Source organism: Columba livia, unplaced genomic scaffold, assembly GCF_036013475.1.
Source record: "Columba livia isolate bColLiv1 breed racing homer unplaced genomic scaffold, bColLiv1.pat.W.v2 Scaffold_103, whole genome shotgun sequence".
NCBI classification, from domain to species: domain Eukaryota; kingdom Metazoa; phylum Chordata; class Aves; order Columbiformes; family Columbidae; genus Columba; species Columba livia.
The window spans coordinates 2,847,477-2,854,188 of record NW_027043008.1 but is presented as its reverse complement, the minus strand read 5'-3'; positions in this window follow the sequence as shown (position 1 = coordinate 2,854,188).

Genomic DNA, 6,712 nt, shown 5'->3' with positions numbered 1-6,712 from the left:
TTGTGGAAGTACAGTATAAAAACCATCCTTATGGAGAGATCTTGGTATTTTAGGCTTAGTCTAAGTGTCTCAAGTAGCTGGGGTTTTTGCTTGGGCCTAATCCATACGGTCTTATGGCTTTTCTTCTAGTCTGAAGACCAATGTGCTAGAAACTATAAAGCAAAAACATGTCCTGCAGCCTAGCCTTGCCTTGCCTGTCCTTGCCTGTCCTAGCCTTGCCTTCTTCCCTTCTCATCCTGTTCTCTGTCCCATCCTCTCTCACTAACCCCTCGTCTGGCTGCATGTCTCTTCTTTCCTTTTCTCTCACTCTCCTGCTTCCTGCCTCTTTTCTTGCAATTCCTCCATCTCACTCCTGCAGCCCAACACTACTTTTTATTCTTCCTTCCCTTTCTCCTGCTCCCTTCGCTTTCTCCCTCTGTCCCATATCTTTCTTCCCGACTTGTCTCTTGCAGACTTTGGGCCAAACTGGCCCCAAGTCTGGGCATGGTTTGACAAGTTTTCAGAGGCCTGGCTGGTGGCAGCAGGGACACCAGGCAGTGACAGGCCCGGGGCTGACAGGCTCCCCATCCCCTAGGGGGCGCCTGGCTGCCACACCCAGCTGACATAGAACCTTTGTCACAATGCCCGCTGCCGTGGCGAGGATGCGGTGGCTCTGCAGGTGACAGGGACACTGCAGGACTTGGTGTCAGCTCAGCAATTTCTCACTTCCCCTAAGAAGCGGAATTCTGCAAATTGCTGCCTTTGCTCTTGAAAGGATGTCATCAGGTGGGTGTTTTGGTGTCATACACTGAAAACAGAGCAGAAACTGTGAAATATTCCCATGATATGCATGGTCCCTGCCCCAAAGCACCATGACTCAGCCTAAGGAGATCTGCAGCTTCTTTTTTTGTACTGCCAGCAGATTGTGGAAGTACAGTATAAAAACCATCCTTATGGAGAGATCTTGGTATTTTAGGCTTAGTCTAAGTGTCTCAAGTAGCTGGGGTTTTTGCTTGGGCCTAATCCATACGGTCTTATGGCTTTTCTTCTAGTCTGAAGACCAATGTGCTAGAAACTATAAAGCAAAAACATGTCCTGCAGCCTAGCCTTGCCTTGCCTGTCCTTGCCTGTCCTAGCCTTGCCTTCTTCCCTTCTCATCCTGTTCTCTGTCCCATCCTCTCTCACTAACCCCTCGTCTGGCTGCATGTCTCTTCTTTCCTTTTCTCTCACTCTCCTGCTTCCTGCCTCTTTTCTTGCAATTCCTCCATCTCAGTCCTGCAGCCCAACACTACTTTTTATTCTTCCTTCCCTTTCTCCTGCTCCCTTCGCTTTCTCCCTCTGTCCCATATCTTTCTTCCCGACTTGTCTCTTGCAGACTTTGGGCCAAACTGGCCCCAAGTCTGCGCATAGTTTGACAAGTTTTCAGAGGCCTGGCTGGTGGCAGCAGGGACACCAGGCAGTGACAGGCCCGGGGCTGACAGGCTCCCCATCCCCTAGGGGGCGCCTGGCTGCCACACCCAGCTGACATAGAACCTTTGTCACAATGCCCGCTACCGTGGCGAGGATGCGGTGGCTCTGCAGGTGACAGGGACACTGCAGGACTTGGTGTCAGCTCAGCAATTTCTCACTTCCCCTAAGAAGCGGAATTCTGCAAATTGCTGCCTTTGCTCTTGAAAGGATGTCATCAGGTGGGTGTTTTGGTGTCATACACTGAAAACAGAGCAGAAACTGTGAAATATTCCCATGATATGCATGGTCCCTGCCCCAAAGCACCATGACTCAGCCTAAGGAGATCTGCAGCTTATTTTTTTGTACTGCCAGCAGATTGTGGAAGTACAGTATAAAAACCATCCTTATGGAGAGATCTTAGTATTTTAGGCTTAGTCTAAGTGTCTCAAGTAGCTGGGGTTTTTGCTTGGGCCTAATCCATACGGTCTTATGGCTTTCCTCCTAGTCTGAAGACCAATGTGCTAGAAACTATAAAGCAAAAACATGTCCTGCAGCCTAGCCTTGCCTTGCCTGTCCTTGCCTGTCCTAGCCTTGCCTTATGTCCTTCTCATCCTGTTCTCTGTCCCATCCTCTCTCACTAACCCCTCGTCTGGCTGCATGTCTCTTCTTTCCTTTTCTCTCACTCTCCTGCTTCCTGCCTCTTTTCTTGCAATTCCTCCATCTCACTCCTGCAGCCCAACACTACTTTTTATTCTTCCTTCCCTTTCTCCTGCTCCCTTCGCTTTCTCCCTCTGTCCCATATCTTTCTTCCCGACTTGTCTCTTGCAGACTTTGGGCCAAACTGGCCCCAAGTCTGGGCATGGTTTGACAAGTTTTCAGAGGCCTGGCTGGTGGCAGCAGGGACACCAGGCAGTGACAGGCCCGGGGCTGACAGGCTCCCCATCCCCTAGGGGGCGCCTGACTGCCACACCCAGCTGACATAGAACCTTTGTCACAATGCCCGCTGCCGTGGCGAGGATGCGGTGGCTCTGCAGGTGACAGGGACACTGCAGGACTTGGTGTCAGCTCAGCAATTTCTCACTTCCCCTAAGAAGCGGAATTCTGCAAATTGCTGCCTTTGCTCTTGAAAGGATGTCATCAGGTGGGTGTTTTGGTGTCATACACTGAAAACAGAGCAGAAACTGTGAAATATTCCCATGATATGCATGGTCCCTGCCCCAAAGCACCATGACTCAGCCTAAGGAGATCTGCAGCTTCTTTTTTTGTACTGCCAGCAGATTGTGGAAGTACAGTATAAAAACCATCCTTATGGAGAGATCTTGGTATTTTAGGCTTAGTCTAAGTGTCTCAAGTAGCTGGGGTTTTTGCTTGGGCCTAATCCATACGGTCTTATGGCTTTCCTCCTAGTCTGAAGACCAATGTGCTAGAAACTATAAAGCAAAAACATGTCCTGCAGCCTAGCCTTGCCTTGCCTGTCCTTGCCTGTCCTAGCCTTGCCTTATGTCCTTCTCATCCTGTTCTCTGTCCCATCCTCTCTCACTAACCCCTCGTCTGGCTGCATGTCTCTTCTTTCCTTTTCTCTCACTCTCCTGCTTCCTGCCTCTTTTCTTGCAATTCCTCCATCTCACTCCTGCAGCCCAACACTACTTTTTATTCTTCCTTCCCTTTCTCCTGCTCCCTTCGCTTTCTCCCTCTGTCCCATATCTTTCTTCCCGACTTGTCTCTTGCAGACTTTGGGCCAAACTGGCCCCAAGTCTGGGCATGGTTTGACAAGTTTTCAGAGGCCTGGCTGGTGGCAGCAGGGACACCAGGCAGTGACAGGCCCGGGGCTGACAGGCTCCCCATCCCCTAGGGGGCGCCTGGCTGCCACACCCAGCTGACATAGAACCTTTGTCACAATGCCCGCTACCGTGGCGAGGATGCGGTGGCTCTGCAGGTGACAGGGACACTGCAGGACTTGGTGTCAGCTCAGCAATTTCTCACTTCCCCTAAGAAGCGGAATTCTGCAAATTGCTGCCTTTGCTCTTGAAAGGATGTCATCAGGTGGGTGTTTTGGTGTCATACACTGAAAACAGAGCAGAAACTGTGAAATATTCCCATGATATGCATGGTCCCTGCCCCAAAGCACCATGACTCAGCCTAAGGAGATCTGCAGCTTCTTTTTTTGTACTGCCAGCAGATTGTGGAAGTACAGTATAAAAACCATCCTTATGGAGAGATCTTGGTATTTTAGGCTTAGTCTAAGTGTCTCAAGTAGCTGGGGTTTTTGCTTGGGCCTAATCCATACGGTCTTATGGCTTTCCTCCTAGTCTGAAGACCAATGTGCTAGAAACTATAAAGCAAAAAAATGTCCTGCAGCCTAGCCTTGCCTTGCCTGTCCTTGCCTGTCCTAGCCTTGCCTTATGTCCTTCTCATCCTGTTCTCTGTCCCATCCTCTCTCACTAACCCCTCGTCTGGCTGCATGTCTCTTCTTTCCTTTTCTCTCACTCTCCTGCTTCCTGCCTCTTTTCTTGCAATTCCTCCATCTCACTCCTGCAGCCCAACACTACTTTTTATTCTTCCTTCCCTTTCTCCTGCTCCCTTCGCTTTCTCCCTCTGTCCCATATCTGTCTTCCCGACTTGTCTCTTGCAGACTTTGGGCCAAACTGGCCCCAAGTCTGGGCATGGTTTGACAAGTTTTCAGAGGCCTGGCTGGTGGCAGCAGGGACACCAGGCAGTGACAGGCCCGGGGCTGACAGGCTCCCCATCCCCTAGGGGGCGCCTGGCTGCCACACCCAGCTGACATAGAACCTTTGTCACAATGCCCGCTGCCGTGGCGAGGATGCGGTGGCTCTGCAGGTGACAGGGACACTGCAGGACTTGGTGTCAGCTCAGCAATTTCTCACTTCCCCTAAGAAGCGGAATTCTGCAAATTGCTGCCTTTGCTCTTGAAAGGATGTCATCAGGTGGGTGTTTTGGTGTCATACACTGAAAACAGAGCAGAAACTGTGAAATATTCCCATGATATGCATGGTCCCTGCCCCAAAGCACCATGACTCAGCCTAAGGAGATCTGCAGCTTCTTTTTTTGTACTGCCAGCAGATTGTGGAAGTACAGTATAAAAACCATCCTTATGGAGAGATCTTGGTATTTTAGGCTTAGTCTAAGTGTCTCAAGTAGCTGGGGTTTTTGCTTGGGCCTAATCCATACGGTCTTATGGCTTTCCTCCTAGTCTGAAGACCAATGTGCTAGAAACTATAAAGCAAAAACATGTCCTGCAGCCTAGCCTTGCCTTGCCTCTCCTTGCCTGTCCTAGCCTTGCCTTATATCCTTCTCATCCTGTTCTCTGTCCCATCCTCTCTCACTAAGCCCTCGTCTGGCTGCATGTCTCTTCTTTCCTTTTCTCTCACTCTCCTGCTTCCTGCCTCTTTTCTTGCAATTCCTCCATCTCACTCCTGCAGCCCAACACTACTTTTTATTCTTCCTTCCCTTTCTCCTGCTCCCTTCGCTTTCTCCCTCTGTCCCATATCTGTCTTCCCGACTTGTCTCTTGCAGACTTTGGGCCAAACTGGCCCCAAGTCTGGGCATGGTTTGACAAGTTTTCAGAGGCCTGGCTGGTGGCAGCAGGGACACCAGGCAGTGACAGGCCCGGGGCTGACAGGCTCCCCATCCCCTAGGGGGCGCCTGGCTGCCACACCCAGCTGACATAGAACCTTTGTCACAATGCCCGCTGCCGTGGCAAGGATGCGGTGGCTCTGCAGGTGACAGGGACACTGCAGGACTTGGTGTCAGCTCAGCAATTTCTCACTTCCCCTAAGAAGCGGAATTCTGCAAATTGCTGCCTTTGCTCTGGAAAGGATGTCATCAGGTGGGTGTTTTGGTGTCATACACTGAAAACAGAGCAGAAACTGTGAAATATTCCCATGATATGCATGGTCCCTGCCCCAAAGCACCATGACTCAGCCTAAGGAGATCTGCAGCTTCTTTTTTTGTACTGCCAGCAGATTGTGGAAGTACAGTATAAAAACCATCCTTATGGAGAGATCTTGGTATTTTAGGCTTAGTCTAAGTGTCTCAAGTAGCTGGGGTTTTTGCTTGGGCCTAATCCATACGGTCTTATGGCTTTCCTCCTAGTCTGAAGACGAATGTGCTAGAAACTATAAAGCAAAAACATGTCCTGCAGCCTAGCCTTGCCTTGCCTGTCCTTGCCTGTCCTAGCCTTGCCTTATGTCCTTCTCATCCTGTTCTCTGTCCCATCCTCTCTCACTAACCCCTCGTCTGGCTGCATGTCTCTTCTTTCCTTTTCTCTCACTCTCCTGCTTCCTGCCTCTTTTCTTGCAATTCCTCCATCTCACTCCTGCAGCCCAACACTACTTTTTATTCTTCCTTCCCTTTCTCCTGCTCCCTTCGCTTTCTCCCTCTGTCCCATATCTGTCTTCCCGACTTGTCTCTTGCAGACTTTGGGCCAAACTGGCCCCAAGTCTGGGCATGGTTTGACAAGTTTTCAGAGGCCTGGCTGGTGGCAGCAGGGACACCAGGCAGTGACAGGCCCGGGGCTGACAGGCTCCCCATCCCCTAGGGGGCGCCTGGCTGCCACACCCAGCTGACATAGAACCTTTGTCACAATGCCCGCTACCCTGGCGAGGATGCGGTGGCTCTGCAGGTGACAGGGACACTGCAGGACTTGGTGTCAGCTCAGCAATTTCTCACTTCCCCTAAGAAGCGGAATTCTGCAAATTGCTGCCTTTGCTCTTGAAAGGATGTCATCAGGTGGGTGTTTTGGTGTCATACACTGAAAACAGAGCAGAAACTGTGAAATATTCCCATGATATGCATGGTCCCTGCCCCAAAGCACCATGACTCAGCCTAAGGAGATCTGCAGCTTCTTTTTTTGTACTGCCAGCAGATTGTGGAAGTACAGTATAAAAACCATCCTTATGGAGAGATCTTGGTATTTTAGGCTTAGTCTAAGTGTCTCAAGTAGCTGGGGTTTTTGCTTGGGCCTAATCCATACGGTCTTATGGCTTTCCTCCTAGTCTGAAGACGAATGTGCTAGAAACTATAAAGCAAAAACATGTCCTGCAGCCTAGCCTTGCCTTGCCTGTCCTTGCCTGTCCTAGCCTTGCCTTATGTCCTTCTCATCCTGTTCTCTGTCCCATCCTCTCTCACTAACCCCTCGTCTGGCTGCATGTCTCTTCTTTCCTTTTCTCTCACTCTCCTGCTTCCTGCCTCTTTTCTTGCAATTCCTCCATCTCACTCCTGCAGCCCAACACTACTTTTTATTCTTCCTTCCCTTTCTCCTGCT